Below are 20,011 nucleotides of genomic sequence, written 5' to 3' on the forward strand. Positions count from 1 at the left end.
TCAGATGATACCTTGCTTTTACTCATAAAAACCCTTTCTGCAATCCCATCACTGATTATGCTAATACTTGTAGAGATATCCCAGGCTTCTGTATCAGTTGGCATAAGTCTTGGGTAACTGACAAAACACATACATGCTCTCTTCACAGAAACAAAACAATCGAAGAAGGCTAACGTATATCATTCCATTATACACCTTTTATGGAGTGTTGGTGTTTCCATGGGATTAGGGTGCTCTTCTAGTTCTTAACTCAAGGTCTATCACTGTTACACATGTAATATATTGCTAGAATTTAATTGCCTTGTATATTTACTCTGAATGGAATAGAAGCAAAACTAACGAAAGGAAAATGAAGTCAGTGGGAGTTTTGCCTGAGTACGGCAAATTTGGTGGTGGTGCGATTATTTTTCCTTGGGTCTTGTACAGCAGAATATGAATAATTTTATAGCGCATAAAACATACATGGCAGAACAGTTTGATACAGATTTCTCCTAAAATCTTAAGGACCTACAAAATTTTGCATAAGCTGGTAGCTATGTTGGAAAGACACTTAAACTACATTGTTACCACTTACCTTAAATAGTGTGAATTTTGGCCAGTTTCATAATATTTCAAATACCCCGTATTTTTCTGTATATAAGACGCCCCCATGTATAAGATGCCCCCAACTTTTCTAACCCCAAATTCAGGTTTTTTGTTTTGTTTTGTTTCCTTTGCCGCTCCAGCCGCGCTTCAGCTGTCCCCCCCCCCCAACTTTGCCGCTCAGGCACAGGAAGAGAACGCCGAGGTAGGGGTAGAGGGGCCGAGGAGGGCCATGCGCCCCGGCTGGTCTCCGGCGGCGGCCCTGCCCGGCTCCTGCCACATCCCTCCCCGGCCGCCCGGCTCCTGCCCTGGCCCCGCGTCCCCGGCCGCCCGGCTCCTGCCCTGGCCCCGCGTCCCCGACCCCCCGGCTCCTGCCCTGGCCCCGCGTCCCCGACCCCCCGGCTCCTGCCCCGCGTCCCCGGCTCCCCGCGTCCCCGACCCCCCGGCTCCCCAGCCCCCCGGCCCCAGCCGCCCAGCTCCCCGCGTCCCCAGCCGCCCGCTCACCGGCCGCCCAGCCCTGCGTCGCCGGCCCCCCAGCCCCGGCTCCCCGCGTCCCCGACCCACCGTGTCCCCAGCCACCCGCTCCCCAGCCGCGCGGTTCCCCGGCCGCCCGGCTCCCCGGCTCCCCAGCCCCGCATCCCCAGCCGCCCGGCCCCGCTTCCCCAGTCCCGCCCCGCCGCCCGCCCGCCTGTCCCCGCTTCCCCGGCCCCGCCCGGCCGCCCGCCCGGCCCCGCTTCCCCGGCCCCGCTTCGCCGGCCGCCCGCCCGGCCCCGTTTCCCCGGCCCCGCTTCGCCGGCCGCCCGCCCGGCCCCGCTTCCCCGGTCCCGCTTCGCCGGCCGTCCGCCCGGCCCCGCTTCCCCGGTCCCGCTTCGCCGGCCGCCCGCCCGGCCCCGCTTCCCCGGCCCCGCTTCGCCGGCCGCCCGCCCGGCCCCGCTTCCCCGGCCCCGCTTCCCTGGCTGCCCGGCCCCGGGTCCCCGTCCACGGCTGCCCGGCCCCGCTTCCCCGGTCCCGCTTCGCCGGATCCAGCCACGTGCAGGCAGCGCGGTAAGGGGGCAGGGAGGGGGTGTTGGAGAGAGGGCAGGGGAGTTCAGGGGTGGGGGGGTGGATAGGGATTGGGGGGGTCAGAAGGCAGGGAACAGGGGGCTTACTTCCGTGTATAAGACTACCCGCAATTTTTAGTCTAAGGATTTTAGGAAAAAGTATAGTCTTATACACGGAAAAATACGGTAGTCTGTATGTATTATGTACAGTTAGAACAAAAGTACAGCATAATACAGCCCAGCTGTCCATGGACTATTGTCATACCTGCAGTACCAGGAAGACAACTTTCATTCTTTGAGCTTGATCCTGTTTTAAGCACTAACCAGAGGCATGGAACACTAAGCAGAGGTGTCACACTTGTTCTTAAAGTTAAGCACGTGCTTAGGTGTTTTGCTGTGCTGGGCACTTTGATTCCATAGATCTATACTTAAGGAACTAAAGAAGCAGCTCTTTTGATATAGGGAGCCTCTGCACGTGAACAAACCAGGACTATTCCATCCAGTAGAGGATGTTCATACATAACATAATGTGTTTTATAAACAGCTGTCACCACTATATGGAAAATACATTACTTTTTTTCTTTGGTTGTGTGATTGCTATCTGAATGCTGTTGAGTGTGTGCAGTCTAGAAATGACTTGAGAGGTTCAGGATAAGTATCTTCTAGCTTTTCTTCAGATTGGCAATGTTTGTTAGAACCAGGGATGAGAAATCAGGACTCGTGGGTTCGATTTTCAGCTCTGTCTGACAAGCCGGGTGGCCTTGTTAACCACTCCATTAATTTTACTTAGCCTCTCTGTGCCTCAGCTTTAGAGCTGTGTGGAAGCTGGAAGTCTTGCTCCGCATGGATTTAGGCAAGCATATTTTTTGGGTTTGTTCTATCTGGGTTTGCACACTTGCTATTCATTGTGTCAGTACCACATTTTAGGTAATTCTGCTGCAAAACCACAAATAGCTATAGGTTTGCTCAAGTCACAAACTACATAGAAGATTATTGTTGAAAAACATGAGAAACCCACAGCTAAACCTCTCAAAAAAGTCCGATTAGGGGTTATTGGTTTCTGTATAAAACACCTTTCAGATCCATTCCAGACTCCTGTATGCAGCTGCGAGTCACTGTACCAAAAGATAGCTTGTACTGTTTTGGTTAGGGTGGAGTGTAGAGTAAATAAGAGCCCCTAGGGGGAAATCTCTAAGCTTTGAGGAAAAGTCGATGGAGTAGGGCTTATTCTCAGTTCAAAAATCAGTGTTTCTGAATTGTTACACCCTTCCCTCCTGCACTCCCCCAAAGCCCCATGACTACTTCTCTGGAGTAACTTGGTATGAGGGGCTCAGAACATCTGATAATGAATAATCAGGAAATACTGCAGTGAATATAGATTAGCTTGCTCTAACCAATTCTCCTTTGAATGTTGCTCTCCATAAAGTTCCCTCATTATATTGCCTCTGTTTGATGTTAATTGTCTCAATTCACAGGGCGTTAATTTCTCCTAAAATCTCTATTCCCCATCTACTAGAACATGTGTAGAGAGGTTTGACAAAGCTCTTTACATACCACCTAGGGTGTTTTCTGGTTCCCCTCCTACTTCCCCTAGTTGCTTTTCCAAGGGTTTGGTTAGTCAACACAGATATAAAGTCTGTAATCTCGGATGTGATATTTGGGACAGCTCTATGTTTATCATTCAGTTATATTTTGAGTTCTCAGGCACTTGGGGCTGATGCCTTCGGTATAGCAAGAAGCCGAGGTGGTTTCTTTTTAGGGGCTTTGCTTGCTGTTTCCTCTCATGCCCTTTTCAGTGGTGCTGCTTGTTACTCTTTAATTCATCCTAAATTTATTAACTCATCGTCAACCACTCAGAGAAGACTGTACTGATGACCTGAGCCAGTAAGTCTTCTCTGTACACTACATGCAGGAAAAAAAAAATAGAGGCAGAATCAAGAGCTTCTATTGTGAAAAGCATGGCAATTATTTAAACACCTTAAAAGAAATCTGTACTCTTATGAAGAGCTGGTTGTAGACATAAAATGCACACGCAGGACCACATGACAGAGGAAACTGTCACTGGGGGGAAAGAGGCAAGGGAAAACCCAAGATAGCGAAGAAGCTAGATTTACCAAGAAGTAGCTGTACAAAGTTTGATTACTCCAGGAAATAGAACTAGGGTGTGTCCAGATGACTCCAATTAACTACTGATCTTTAGCTAAGCCTGCCTGGGAGTAGGAGGGATCTAGGGTGCTGGTATAACACAGGCCCAGCTTATTCTAGATGCGGCGGGAGGAGAGGGAACTCCAAATTAGGATGCCCTGCTGGGGGAAGAGAAACTGCTCCAGAGAACAGACCCAGTCACAGAATATGGGCAGAGAGGAAAAGCAGGTGCTGAATTTAGCAGAGTTTGGGCATAGGCTGGGGTCTGCCTCCTATAAGTACTTTGATCACACTTGGAGGACACTGAGAACTGGTAGGAAAGTGGGACTTTTACTCGTAAAGTAAATCGGTGTAGATGCTGGTAAAATAATGATGCACCTTTTTTAAAGAACTGACCCAACTCTGGGCTTCCTTCCCACCTCCCCTTTCTGTGGTGTTCGAGTCATCCTGGCCATCAGGGAGTAACTGGTAACAGGCCAGATCCTCAGGTGTGGTTGAGCTGTATTTGGAACAGGAACTGAATTGAGGTGGTAGTGAGAGATGGCTGTACACCTTTGCACTGCCCTGATTCATGGAGCTGTCAGGATCCAGGAGCTTGGAATTGGTGTAGCACAAGGATGCTGTCTGTGCTCCATACCTAACCCTGCCCTGCTAAGTCTCTGATACTGGGGCAGAGAGGGTGGTAGTCATTTGTCAGCCGTATGTCAGCCAGGGAATTCCTAGGAAGGTGGATTAAGCTGCCTTTTTATGGTCCTCTTGCACTACCAGAGCTGTTCAAAGACACCATACCTGGAGCTATAAGTATGATTTCTTTTTAAAGAATATCACTCCCCTCTGTTATTGAGATCTTATTTGTGCTATACGTGAACCTACAAATGTATCATATATAACCGTCCTCAAATATTTTCTTGAGATATGCAGACAAACTATAAGCATAACATGCCAGGGTATATGGCGTAGAGCAATGACAGCAGGGCATGCGTGTCCTGGAGGCCAACATGGGTAAATTGTGTAGCACAAAAAAGAAGGCTTAATGTCCTTGATAATTACAGCACGCGCCATCATCTAGGATGCCCACAAATTTCCAATCATTTTATATGTAATAAAAGGCTTAGGTGGAGATAATGGAATTGAAAATAACTCTTCTCTTTTCAGTTCTTTGGTGAAAGGATAGTTCTGCACCCCAGTTATTCAGGTTTAAGATAGTCATTACAACTGGCTTGCTATCCCCATGATTGCACAATAATACAACAGATTAAGAACTGCAAGTGCACCAAGAAAATGACATTGGAATCCATGTATCTCAGGGATGACTATGGAAGTGAAATGAGGTATTGAAAAATTTTATAGCAATGTATTGCATCACTTCTATAGTTTGGAAAACCCAATCCAGTCACCAATAAACCATCCAGGTGATGAGGTCAGCCCTGCTCAGGAATACATGCATTTTAAGTTTTAATATTCTTCTTCAAATATTTTTTCTATGAGGCATAATAAAGTTCAGTTAAGTAAGTGAAATACATGAAAATTCCTATCTGAGTCACCCAGACTGCAAAAGCTGCTGGATAGATTTGGATTTGTCTGTCTGAGTAAAGCATATTAATCAAGATCTTCAAAATTACCACCTTGGGAACAGGAAAAAGTCTCTTGGGCTGGCACTACCTGCAGTATCAGTTGAGCTGTGATAATGAGGGTTCCCCCTAGGGTTGGCTGCTATCTCTCTCTGTATATTTTCCTGTATGTGAAATTAGATTCAGTCTTAGAATTTGCATGCTTGGCACCATGAGAAGTGTAGATTTGATACAGTTTGTAATGAGATTGCTTCATCTAAGCTCCTCGCACAGACACAGGTAATGTGTTTTGTGTGAACTGTCTGTAAAGGTTTTGCTGTGTCAGAAATTACTCTCACAAGTGAGAACAGCTCTGCTGCTGCTGACTGGCTGAAGAAAGCCACTTCAGCTCATTTATCAGCTTCCTCAACGGATTTGGGGAAATACAGTGCTCACTTCCTTGAGCTCTGGGTCTAACTGCTAATTGCTTAGATTCTTCATTTCACAGACTGTTTTAATGGTCTAGTTAATGGAGTACACAGTTTTACTCATTAGGTGGGTATGCGATGGTGTGACGGGGAAGAAGAGATTTCAGCCTCTCACCATTTTGCCACATCTGAACTTTCTTACACATGGTTTTTCCCTTCTTTCATTCCAGCTAATGATTCTACAAACTGGTCTGGGAGGAGAGAATCCACCATTCCGGACTGAACCGGCTTCCCTGGGGGTGATTTCAAGGGCCCAGTGCTCCAGCGGCTGCGGGGAGCCCTGGGCCCTTTAAATCACCCCCGGAGCTCTGGCAGCGGGGCTCGGGCGGGGATTTAAAGGGCCTGGGGCTCCCCTCTGATTTACCACGTTATATCCAAATTCATGTTATATCAAATCGCATTCTATTGGGGTAGAGGTGTATATATTACTATTGCCTTATTACTGTGTCTAAAATATTGGACCAAGTGGGAGGAATACATGTCAGTTAATTTAATACAATAGGGCAGGAAGGTCTGAAACTATGTTGAATGGCGTCACAGAAACTCTGGGAGATGCCCAATGGTTTCTTTGTGACCAGATGAAGAGATTCATCCCCTTGCCCCGCGGCAACCCCATGCTAAGCCTGTCTACTCAGGCTTGGGGCAAAGTAGGAATCATGGTATTTCTGATCTGATGCAAAGTAGAAATTTCATGAGCCCATTCTTGGGAGTTCTTGTGCCCAACTCCATTGTTCCAAATAGTGCATGCTGCTCAAAGAAAGCCCAGATGAGTGCCTGCAATTCAGGGTGCTTTACCATACAGAACCACAACTTTTTCTATCTACCTTTTACAGCCCTCGTCATCAATCTGTGTCTTCCTTTACAGCCTATAGTAGAAATAAAATAATTACTTTATATGGCTGTTTGTCTGTGTGTAATTTGAGGGAAAGCTAAATCAAATGAGTTTTGTGTTTAGTTATGAATACAGCGATGTCTCTGGCCAGTGTCTTTTGCAGGACTGAGTTCCGTAGCGCTCAAGAGCTGGAACTAGACTATTTCCCACACATCTGAGCTATCCCTGATTGGGTGAGTTTCATTATTCATGTGAAAAGAACAGGAGTACTTGTGGCACCTTAGAGACTAACACATTTATTTGAGCATAAGCTTTCCTGGGCTACAGCGCACTTCTTCGGATGCATGTGGAAATTTGGGTTATTTGTGTGGAAATCATGGCAGCTGTTTGAGAAATCCTGGTCACGGAGGGAGGGGTGTTTTCATGTAGCTGGGGCCGTCCATGTGCAGGGTTTTGAATATCAGTGTGTCCCTGGTGTGATGTGTTCACAATGACCTGTGCCGCCAAGAAAACAAGCTGGTGTGTTTTGTACCCGTTGGAACTCTTTCAGGGTGTGGCTTCATTCCTAGATAGGAGTTGCAATAAAGCCTAGAGGTGATGGATTTGTGGGATTACTGTGGCAAGGTCTGTCGGCTGGGGTGGGGCACAATCTTGCCAAGTCAGACATGGAAATGAGATTCTTGGTCACTGTGGCTATTTGGACATCTGATAGCACTAAATGCAAAAGGGCCCCAAAGATACAGACAGACTTAATAAACCTCTTGGCATATGCCTCCAATAGCAGGGGATGTTAGAGAGAGGCAAGTTATTCCATGCATTTCCTTTGTCCTATCAGCATCACCTTCATCTTGTTTGGACTGAGCTTTAGACAGCTGATTTCGATTAGGCATTGAGAAAGCTGGGAGAGGAGTCAGGTCACACGATATAAATCCCTAGTTTATGCATTCATGGAGACAGCAGCAAAACTCTGAGGAAAATAAATGGTAAAAAATAATAAACTTTTTGCTCTGACTAACCCGAGCGAGGATGCCAGTAGGCATGGCAGGACAAGAGAACTTCTGTCACTTTGGCAAGGCAGTTGGTATTTCCAGTCCTGACCCCTGGTTTTCGTTTTGTTTTGTTTTTATAATTAAAGCCTTGTATTTTAAGGATAACTTGAGTAGAGTTCAAACCAGGCCAGTGGAAACCAGAGTTTGCCAGGTGGGAGATTTCAGGCTTCCAATTTTTTTCTGTTACAAAATGTGACTTTATCTTTGGAACGGAAGTGTTTGAAAAATACCCTGTTTGGTTTCCATTGAAACTTTGGACACTGACATATACCTATGAAAATTTAGATTCTCTTGAATTAGCATTTTTTTCACAGAAAATTGTTCCTTTGGAAAAATTTTGATCAACTTTTAAGTAGAGTCTCTTTGCCAGCTGAAAACCTTCCTGGAGTGTGTTGCTCAGAAATGAATTTCAGCAGTATTGTCATTCTTTAAAATATGTCAGGGAGTTTGATTTAATTGCACCTTTCTAATTATTTTTCATTATTTCATATGGTGGCTTGTTTGCTTCTGATACTGGCAGGGGTGTTGAAAAGACACCAGTTGTGGTGTTTTTGTCTTTGGGCTTTAACTAAAAGGAAGAAGACACAGCATGAGAATTAAAATTGCATACATTAAATCATTTAGTCTCATTCGTGTCTGCCTCACTAGTGCTTTTCTAGTCTTGTGAGAATATGCCAAAGTATATGACAAGCATCTTCCATCCAGGTATAGAATAGATTGCCAGCACAGGGCTGCAGTCCTTCGAAGTTTAGATAATTAGGGACAGACTTTTTGAGTTTTATCTGTCACTAATCTTGGTATCAGTGAAGGTTCTGCTCTGATTTATGCCAACTTTGCAACAGTTGTGAGATGTAACTGCTGGGTGGTAGCCTAACCCATGTGTACTGTTCCTGTAAAGGAAAGGATACCTTATGTGCTTCAGTGCATTACTGCTGTGAAAAGCTGAAAAATGGCATGTCAGCTGAGACATCAGATTCCTTCTCTCTGAATGCTGCATTCTGTAGCTGCCTGCTCGCAAGAACAGATCAAGCAGACAAAGCAAGGCAAACGTGCTAGAGCTGGTGTGTGTGTGTGTGTGTGTGTGTGTGTGTGTGTGTGTGCGCGCGCGCGCTCCTAGGGGAAATCACAGCTGGCATCTCATTTTTGGCCAGACCTCCTTGCTGGTGTCCCTCCCACATCAGCACAACTTCTTGCTCTTGAATATTTTGGTTTGGTCCCTGGTTTATTCTGAATTACAGAGGGGGAGCAGCAGGTTTCTAAAGTGTGCATAAGAAAAATCAGTAAGAGAGACTGGCATAAGAATAAACCAGCTAAACTAAGAATGAATTTACTGTGTAGTGAGCTCTGCAGATCTCATCTGTATGGAGAAAGCAAATGAAATTCCAATCAAATGTTTGCAATACATCTGTTTTTATGAATACAAATCCCACAGACCTCTATGATTATTGGGGCTTTTAAGAATCCTGCAGTGCTAGACAAAGTGGGTAGAGAGACAATTACTTATACCTCTCAGAAGTACACAAGCCACTTCAGCTAGTGGACTTTCTCCAAAGGCATGTCATTGATTTCAGGAGAACTGAAGTAAGGAGTTTAAAAATAGCTCCTGGAAGGTGGACAGCCTGTTGACTTGAGGAAGGTGCTAATGAGTTCCCTAGATATCTTAGATCTGACCGAAGTGTTCTGAGCCAAAAGACCTAAGCTTCCCTCTCTGCTGGCAGTGTGTGTGTGCCGGGGGGGGGGAGGAGGGGGGGAGGGGAGGAACGGAGCTGATGAATGCACAGCTGCCCTTCTTGAGGTGAATAAGCTATTTACCCAACTCTATTTTCCCATAGGTGTGTAAACCATGATTAGGCTGACCAGATAGCAAGTGTGAAAAATCAGGACAGGGTTTGGGGGGGTAATAGGAGCCTATATAAGAAAAAGCCCCAAATATTGGGACTGTCCCTATAAAATTGGGACATCTGGTCACCCTAATCAGGATACAGGATGGCCAAGAGCCATGTGCTAGTTCTTGGAAAGCTATCCCTCAGTTCTAGCCCTAGAGAGGATGGTCCCTTTAAGAAATTTCAGGGTCTATGCTCATTCAGTTGTTGCCTTTTCTAATGCATCTTGGCACACCTAGGATGCTCTGGTAGCCTTCCATTTAAGCTGATTTAGGCAACCCACCCTCCATTGTGTGCCCAGCGTTGCATGGTGAATTTTGCATCTCTCAAGGTGACTAACTGGAAAAGACTTGAAATTAGCAGAAATTGGGCTGGATTTGTGCAGATAACTTTGATTTTTTTTTTAAAGATAACCCTAGCAATAACTACTTCATAGTTGCTGTCATTCCACTGTAAAGTAGGTATAGAAAATTAGCCCAGTATAGTTTTATATTCAGTATCCAGGTATTTTCAGTTCTTTATCGGAATCTAGCTAAGCTATTATAAATATATGTTGGTTTCAACCAGTTTAGAAATGTAATGATCATTGCAATAGGTGTCTATCTGCCAGTGATGAATCTGCCAGATATTCAGATAATGTAAAACAGATACCAATCCATTGACTTCAGTAGAGCTATGTTGATGCACACAGTTGAGAATATAGCTGATAGAGTTGTAGCTTTTAAAATGAGCTTAAAACGACAATGGGAGAGACTGATCCATCTCTGACTCTTTGATAAATCCAGTCCTTGTCAGGAGAATTTCTACCAGTGATACAAAGATTTGCAAAGATGTTTTGCTTCCTGGCACCTTTGAGAGAGGTTGTCTTATGTTCTCCTTCTCTTCCTATCCTGCAGCATTGTGGTTTGAAAGATGACATCCATTTAGTGATGGCTAGAACTCAAGAAATTTAGTTTAAAAAATGCTCAGAAGTTTGGATGTTTCTGTGTTATCCAAGCTATTTTATACTGCAAAACTGAACTGGCAATTGGATGAGAACAGACATCTGTAAGATGTAAGATTTTCTGTTCTTGTTCCAGATGGATTCAAAATATCACAGGGTGAGCCTTTCCCTTGATACTTGAGCCTGTCTTTGGAATAGATTTTTTTTTTTTAAGACTTTGCAGTTTAACAAGAAGCTGTCAGAGACTTTCAGAAACTATGGTTTTCTAGAGATGTGAGGATGCTGCTTACATGACTCAGAATTGGACCTGGGAAAAGATGGAGTTGTGACCATTTCTTGTAATAAAATAAACTGCATTCTATAGTGCCTTTCAGCTAACCATCTCAAAGTGCTTTCAGATAGGGAAGCAGTACATCATCTAGCCTTATAGAGGTTAAGGACAACATTTTAAAAAATGGCCTCTGATTCTGGTGCTTCAATTTCTGAGTGCCCAATTTGAGACAATTTAGGCCTGATTTTTCTGAGGTACGGAGTACGTACAGCTTGTTGGGGCTAACCACAAGTTACCTTGGCCTGTTATTACAGGATGGGCCAGGTGGCGCTAGTAATAAACTGGCCAGGCTGGATTGCACCCACTCTGACTAAATAAACAAGTAAAAAAATAAGCGGGGCCCCAAAGTGTTAAGTATAAAAATAAAAAGCAATAGTGTTTCCTGCCAGAGCCTGCTTGTGAATGTATACGCCCCCTAAAAAATAATAATAATAAAAACGGCTATAAAAATTGCTTTAAACAAACAGTCTCACCTGCAGACCTTGGCCTTTTGGGTGCCCAGGAACTCCCCACGCTGGAGCAGCGCCTGCTAGGAGCCCTCAAGGATGAGGCTGGAGGGTCCGGGACTGTCCATAGCAGAAGGACTGTAAGCATTCATTCTTGCTTACCTGCTTGGTTGCTGGAAAGCACATATTTAGTAACGCGTAAAGGCTGGGAAGCTTATTACACTTTGGCAATAAAATTGGTTATCCTTATACACCTGGTGTGGCTTCCTTAAGTGTATCCAAGGTCCCCTTGAGTGTGACACCGCTTTGACTGACTTATCTGAAGGTAGTGTTCTGAGTGAGAGACGCCCACACTAGAGCTAGCTGGAGAAATTTGGAGGGGGGAGGGGGTATTCTCTCCTGTTTTTTTTTTTAACTCAGTTTTTTTTAAAACCTCTTTTTGATGCACTGTAACCTAAAATTGGGGGCCATGCTTGCCAAAGTCATACAAGTAGGGTGACCAGATAGAAAGTATCAGAGGGACAGCCGTGTTAGTCTGGATCTGTAAAAGCAGCAAAGAGTCCTGTGGCACCTTGTTAGTCTATAAGGTATCACAGGACTCTTTGCTGCTTTTACAGATAGAAAGTGTGAAAGCTGTGGCAGGGGCATAATAGGTGCCTGTATAAGAAAAAAGCCCTGAATATCAGGACTGTCCCTATAAAATCAGGACATCTGGTCACACTACATACAAGTTAGTGACAGAACTTGGGATTAGCACCCAACTGTCCTTTCTGCTAGGTCCCTTGTTTAACTTCTAGAAAATGTATATCCCTTCATACCATCTGGGACTATATGCGTGATTAACAGTAATATTATTACTATGGTTAACGTGGCTTTAGTTTGTTTTGATGGAAGAGAGTGACTTCCAGTTGCTGAACAGAGTTACTACACTTGACCAATTTGTGGTAATGTGGCTGTTAATTAGTCTTGATGAACTCTGCTACAGTATATTTGGTAACACCTAGTGAGTCTTAAAAGAAATTTAGTTTGCAGCTGCTTGGCCTGAGAAATTCCCAGTATCTTCAATGAACCCTTTAATATGCACTGACTGCAATAACCGGCCTAAATGCATAGTGCATGCTCTACTGACTCCTTCTTCTGGCATCCTACAATTCCGTTTCCCTGTTGCTTTGTGTTTAAGAGTCTGCAAACAATTAGCCCATAAAAGTAGTACTTTCACGACAAGTAGATCTCTCCATAACCTCTACTTAGCTGAATGATGTGGAAGCCCTTGTAGAAAGCTCAAATAAAATTAGGCACAATTAAACTCATTTGAAAAGAATGGTGGTAGGGCCTGCGTGTGACATATCAGGCCTTCTTGCCATTATGCACTCTGTAGGTGCATGCTGTGAAATGGAGATTCGAAGTGAAACCAGGTGTATGTGAACACTTTCCAAAAGTGCCAGTCCTTTACTGGTTAGAAGCAATATATGGCCATTTGAAAGTAAATTTTGGCCACCAAAAGATTTAACTTTTGATAGGAATTGGAAATGAGAGTCGTTTGAGTTTTGGGGTGTGTATGAACATTGATCCACTGATATATGAGGAGTTATTAAACTGAACTGCTGTTTGGTTACAGGAACTTAAATGCTGAGGCTGCACTTCTAATCTCAAGAGCTGGCAAGCTTTGGTGAAAGGATGATGTAGCTTGTAAACTGCACAAACTAGTCACTGTGCTCAAAACGAAGGAGATTAGCACTGGCAGCTCCAGAATCCCATTAGTTTCAAAGTAAGGAATTGAGAAGATCTGTTGGAGCCTGTCAGATGTGCCGCCTAGTAGCTGTACAAGAAGCTACTGTTAGAGGCAGATCAAAGTCAGAAGACAGGAATTAGAGCTGAGGGTCAGAGATGGATTACGTGGAGTGAGGGAAGGAAGGAGCAGGACTGGCTCCAAGGCTGGAAACCAGGTGGGGGCCACGCTGGGAACAAGCAGGTGCAGGAGCTATCACAATCATGGGCAAATGCTTTGAGCAGCGGGCAAACTGGTGGTGGTGCTGCAGCTGGGCATAAGAGCTGGTCTGCTGACTCTTCACGCCAGTCAGGCAGTGTAATCAGCCAGGTAACTTACTACAAGTCACTTGTGCTCATAAGGTTTCCTGGAGACTGGCTCTGTTGCAGGCCCTGACTCCTGGCGGAATTTAATTTTCATCTTTTAATAATTTCTATGGATATTATCCTGGTCTATTTTTAAGCTTTTGTTCTCTTTATCAATTTAAATTTTCATAATTGCCGGAAATTGGTAGTGGAGGTGGGGTGTCAGAAAATAACTATTTCATGACAGTAGACTTTGATTTAAAAAAGTTAGAGCTTTTTAACCATTAAAACACAAAATGTCAACCTTGCATGTCAAAATATGCAAAATAAATATCCTTAAATCAATCTCTAAGTTCTCAAGCAACATTTTTCTTATTTTGCCGAGCTGCGAATTTATATGATCAATGGCGATATTATTTTTGCTGGTGTGTGTATGTACAGTGAACTTGATTTTTACTGATGAAAATCTAATACTTCCATGTCTGAGTACAGAATCATACAAATGTTGGGGCTGGAAGGGACGATGAGAGGTCATCAAGCCCAGACACCTCATTCTGAGGCAGGACCAAGTAAACCTAGTCCATCGGTGATAGGTGTTAGTCCAACCTGCTCTTGATAACCTCCAATGATGGGGATTCTGCAGCCTCCCTTGGTAACCTGTCCCATTGCTTAACTATACTTATAGTTAGAAAGATTTTCCTAATATCTAAACTAATTCTTCCTTGCTGCAGGTTAAGCCCATTGATCATCATCTTCTTTGTAAAAACTCTTAACATATTTGAAGACTCTCCCTATTTCCATTGATTTCCTCCCTTTATTATGACTCAGTGGTTTTCCACCTGTTGTCCGTGGACCCCTGGGGCTCTGCAGACTATGTCTAAGATTTCCAAAGAGGTCTGCACCTCCGTTTGCAATTTTGTAGAGGTCCATAAATGAAAAAAGGTTGAAAACCACTGTTATGAATAATGACTACAGCAGTAGCACCCAGGAACCCCAATCATAGTCCAGTACCCCACTGTGTTAGGCAACAAACACAGCAGTCCCTGCCTCAAGGAGCTGTACCAGTCTGCCAACTCCTCTTTCTCTCCTGTCCTTTTTACCTTTTCTCAAGCCTTCCTCCCACCCAGCTCTCATGTCTCTTTTCTGTTTCCCTTGCACAGCAAGTTCACAGCAGGAAACTTTCCATCAGATGGGATGTGTGTATGTGAGGGAGATGCAAATTGCTGCAAGATCTTAGGTACTCTCTTTTTGGATCCCATAACTCGGTGTTAGCATGTGCTTTACCGTCCTGTTTGTTAGCCTGCAGCTAATATTGAGTCTCATGATGGAACACTATTTGAGAATTGTTTGTTGCACAGCAGGATACAAAGTCAAATTAAATAGAAATAGGCCGGATTTCTAGTTTCCTTCGTTTTCTTCCCTTCCCCACCCCCACTGCCCAATTTACAGCAGATGCAGAATTTTAAAATCCTTTTTTTTCTTTTGCAGCTTCTGGTGTGGTTTAAATCAGTTGGGTGTTTCTGGTAACCTCATCAGTTTTTAACACGCAAGTACAGTGCTATTTGGTCTGTAAACCTGAGCTGCTCTTGGGTAGTCAGTGGGCTCTCACTGTCTTACCTGCTTTTGGGCCTGAGGCTTTCTGAGCACAAAGCACTCCTGTACTTGCATTTCTATCCTTTCCTGCCATCTTTCCACCTTTTTTTTCCCTTCTGTCCTGCACCCAAGCTCTACCCTAAGTCTCATGAAAATCATTCCCTCCTACACATACACCTCCTTCCCCCATTATGAGCAAATGCAGAAGAATTTCAAACTTAACTCTTTGGCTGATGTCAAGGGTGTGGTGCTAGGGCAGTATCTCCAGGGCTATTGACACTATTTCTATCAAGTGCTGGTTAGACAGTTAGGACTATGCCATCCAATTTCAGTCCGCCAGTTAGAAGAAGGCCATGTGATAGTGATAGCCATGGCCTTATGTACTCCTCAGAAAATCGCACCTATATTCTGTTGTGTCACAGACCAGAAATTCTACAGAAGCTTCAGATATTTTTCAGAAGGGAGGGTATCTAAATTAAATGTGAAAATTCATAAGTCAATGCAATACCACCTGTGTCTATATCAGGGGTCGGCAACTTTTCAGAAGTACTGTGCCGAGTCTTCATTTATTCACTGTAATTTAAGGTTTTGCGTGCCAGTCATACATTTTAATGTTTTTAGAAGGTCTCTTTCTAGAAGTCTATAATATATAACTAAACTATTGTTGTAGGTAAAGTTAATAAGGTTTCAAAATGTTTACAAAGCTTCATTTAAAATTAAATAAAATGCAGAGCCCCCCAGACTGGTAGCCAGGACCCAGGCAGTGTAAGTGCCACTGAAAATCAGCTCGCGTGCCGCAGGTTGCCTACCCCTGGTCTATATTAAAGCAAATGTACCTTATGCTGCCTCAATTTTCAATCTTTATCATGCTGTATATTTTATATACATGCATAAAACTCTGGAAACTTGTGAAAATTGAATGCACTATTCATTGTGCACTTCCTATTAGTGAAGGACAAGAAGACGTTAAAGGCTTTGTGTATCACATGGAGCATGTCCAAAACATGCAAGGCTTACCTCTGTCTTCCAGTGTTAGTGTGCACTGAGGGCAATGGGCAGAAAGATCTTCTATGCCTCCCAGATATGCAAGATGGTCACTTGGTCCTATGGCTGCACCTGCTGGAAGTTCTGCAAATTGTGTAAGCATTTGTAGACACTGCATTTGGCAGAAGGGTGTGAGAAAGTTAACTCTAAATACTGTATGCATATATGGCAATTTCTTTCCCTATTTCTCCCCCTGGAGCCAGATAGGTGATTGAAACCTCAGCGTTAAGATCTGTGGACTGTTCTGTGCAAAAAGGAAACTTAACTGTGCTTACCTGGAAATGTTCATTCTTCAAGTAGGAAGGTCTACAAGCTCAACCCACCCTCCATGAAATGATTTTAAATAGGATCTGAATTTTCACCAGACTTCAGCAGAGATACACTGATAAGCAAGTTAGCACATTGCTTTACATATAACTACTCCGATTAACAGAAAGTACAGTTGTGATCAGCTAATGTGACCATCTGCATAATACAGACCACAGAATTTCAACCAGTCTTTCCTGCACTAAGCTCAATAACTTGTGAATGCAATGGTGGAGAACCCACTGCACCCTGAGGCAAGTTGTTCGGGTAGTGATCAATGGTTCCGGGAAGTGATCAATGGTTCCATGTCTAGTTGGCAGCTGGTATCAAGTGGAGTGCCCCAAGGGTCGGTGCTGGGGCCGGTTTTGTTCAATATCTTCATTAACGATCTAGAGGATGGTGTGGACTGCACCCTTAGCAAGTTTGCAGATGACACTAAACTGGGAGGAGTGGTTGATACGCTGGAGGGTAGGGATAGGATACAGAGGGACCTAGACAAATTAGAGGATTGGGCCAAAAGAAATATGATGAGGTTCAACAAGGACAAGTGCAGAGTCCTGCATTTAGGACGGAAGAATCCCATGCACTGCTACAGGCTAGGGACCGAATGGCTGGGCAGCAGTTCTGCAGAAAAGGACCTAGGGGTTACGGTGGACGAAAAGCTGAATATGAGTCAACAGTGTGCCCTTGTTGCCAAGAAGGCTAATGGCATTTTGGGTTGTATAAGTAGGGGCATTTCCAGCAGATCGAGGGATGTGATCATTCCCCTCTATTCAGCACTGGTGAGGCCTCATTTGGAGTACTGTGTCCAGTTTTGGGCCCCACACTACAAGAAGGATGTGGATAAATTGGAGAGAGTCCAGCGGAGGGCAACAAAAATGATTAGGGGGCTGGAGCACATGACTTACGAGGAGAGGCTGAGGGAACTGAGATTGTTTAGCCTGCAGAAGAGAAGAATGAGGGGGGATTTGATAGCTGCTTTCAACTACCTGAAAGGGGGTTCCAAAGAGGATGGATCTAGACTGTTCTCAGTGGTAGAAGATGACAGAACAAGGAGTAATAGTCTCAAGTTGCAGAGGGGGAGGTTTAGGCTGGACATTAGGAAAGACTTTTTCACTAGTAGGGTGGTGAAGCACTGGAATGGGTTACCTAGGGAGGTAGTGGAATCTCCTTCCTTAGAGGTTTTTAAGGTCAGGCTTGACAAAGCCCTGGCTGGGATGATTTAGTTGGGTTTGGTCCTGCTTTGAGCAGGGGGTTGGACTAGATGACCTCCTGAGGTCCCTTCCAACCCTGAGATTCTATGATTCTAATGGTTAATTACCTGCAATTAAGTATATGTACCTTATTTCCAGTCCAAATATTTCTAACTGCTACATCCAACTACTGGATCTTGTTACATCTTTGACTGCTAGATTAAACTACCTTCTAGTACTGGATGTCTTCTCCTTGTGTAGGAACTTATATAGACCATGATCTTAATTTTCTCTTTTTTTCTTAGACTGTGAACTCTTTGGGGCAGATGTATAGAGATTGATTGTGGAGTACAAAGAAACAGTGATACAACATTGTCTATATCAGGGATCGGCAACCTTTGGCATGCGGCCCATCAGGGAAATCCGCTAGTGGGCCGGGATGGTTTGTTTACCTGCGGCATCTGCAGGTTCTGCTGATCGCATCTCCCACTGGCCACGGTTCACTGTTCAAGGCCAATGGGGGCTGCAGGAAGTGGTGCGGGCTGAGAGATGTGCTGGCTGCCATTTCCTGCAGCCCTCATTGGCCTGGAACAGTGAACCACGGCCAGTGGGAGCTGCGATTGGTCAAACCTGTGGACGCTGCAGGTAAACAATCTGTCCTAGCCCACCAGTGGATTTCCCTGATGGGCCATGTGCCAAAGGTTGACAATCCCTGGTATAAGCAGAGCAAATAATTTAATGGCAGGAAATGTCATGTTAGTGCAATGAGGTGTTTGGGTTTTTTTAGAGGGGATCTACTAAATGGAAAGGGGGGGAAAAGGGATGAGGGGAGGGGAGGGGAGGAAAGGATAGACGAGCCAGGTGTGGAGAGAGGCTATGGTGAAGAGACTGTGAGGGATGGGGAGGGCTGGAGCAGAGCCAACCATCACAGGTCTCTTAGCAAACATTCTGCAGTTTTGACTGGAATTGCCAGAGGTCCCTGCTTAGGCTGCTTCTGCTCGAACCTGCAGGAGTCTTGCTGGCTGCTCTCTGCCATTCTCCCCCAAGGCCACATGGCAGGAGGGAGGGGAGGCACCACCTAGGTGCCCCCAAAGTGTGGGTGGGGGTTCTGCCCTCCACAGTTCTGGGCCTGGGGGTAAGCTGGGGCAGGGGTAGACTTGGCTGGGGCCTCTTTTCCCTCCTCCCCCAGTGCAGGAATCCCTACCTTGGCTAGTTCTGGTCCTACTGGCTGGTTTGATTACCTAGTGAGATCCTTTTAAGATTCTGATGTTGAAACACTGTTGCCTGTCCCGTGGAAAGTATCTCAGACTGGACTCTCCAGGGCTGTGACACTCTTCTGTCTATGATTGCCAGCTCTGGTTTTGCCAACCAAGTTATAAGGAGGCTGAAGATACTTTGCTAGCTTCTGTTCCTTTTCCTATTAGAAGAAAAGCATTTTGTAGGCAAGCATGGATACATTTTCCAAGTTTCACCTTTCAGCAGTGACTAATGCACTAAGGAAGGAAATAAAGGGCATGCAGCATATATCCGAAAGAAACAGCTTTGTTGCCAAACAGAACCTTTCCGACCTTTCTGTGCAGCACTAACTCCATCTTACTTTATGGCACTTTCCTGCAGAGAGACTTTCTTTGCCTGTGTGACAGCTTATCTGGAGTCAATACAATGTCAGCACACACGTCTTAAAAGTTTTTATTGTTCAACAAAAAAATGCACAGAATGTTTAGGCTGCAGGTTAAGGAGCCTGTCTCTGTTCGCTTGCTGGTTTAAATTCAGCCCCAGCGGTAGTAAGTGAATGTTTATGTCAGATACCTGTTCAGTGTCCTGTGCAAAATTAGCTGGTCTCTCTAGTTCCTAAAAGGAGCCCTCATCACAATTTGCATGAGACATCAGGAATTAATTGGCCATCGAGACTGAACCCTCTGAACTTAGAGGGTGGTCCCCCAAGACAGATTTGAAACATCTTTACAAGGCGTGGAAGCTTGTGCAGCTGCTGCCCCTGCTAAACCTGAGAATAAATGGGAGTCTGCTTCTGGAGCCATCTAACACCTTTCACCCAGCATTAAGCTCCCTAATGAATATAAATGAAACAACATGAATGGAGAGCTGCGGCTTGGGTCTAGCTCAATCCCCAACAAAGTCAGAACTTCTGTCACTCTCATAGTTGTTCCCTAAAACTGCAGCTTGTAGTTCAGCATCTTATCAGTGATCCTCTGCAGTACCTGTATGCCAGGGAAGAAAATTAGTAGTGGCATACAGGTTTAAATTATTGCTCAGAATGTCTTGAGTTTACATAGGTTTAAAATTAGGCCCGGAGGTGGCAGGGAGGAGGTAGGTGTTGCTTCAATTGCAATTCAGTGTGCTGGGATTTAGCTGCAGCAGTTCAAAATTCCTTGAAATATTATTCCCTCCAGACCTGCACATATCAAACTCTGCAGAAATACAGGCACAGAGGGGATTTTATTTTATTTTTTAACATTGGCAACAGCTTAGTCACCAGCAACCAGCAGAACTGG

At 44.7% G+C, this 20,011-nt stretch overlaps 1 protein-coding gene across 6 annotated transcripts in view; it reads left to right on the top strand.

Moving 5' to 3' along the window:
- The window catches only part of PTPRT (protein tyrosine phosphatase receptor type T), a 709,404-nt gene that overhangs the window by 272,836 nt on the left and 416,557 nt on the right, over positions 1-20,011 (top strand). The gene's annotated exons all lie outside the window — the stretch shown is intronic.

Source organism: Mauremys mutica, chromosome 13, assembly GCF_020497125.1.
Source record: "Mauremys mutica isolate MM-2020 ecotype Southern chromosome 13, ASM2049712v1, whole genome shotgun sequence".
Lineage (NCBI taxonomy): Eukaryota > Metazoa > Chordata > Testudines > Geoemydidae > Mauremys > Mauremys mutica.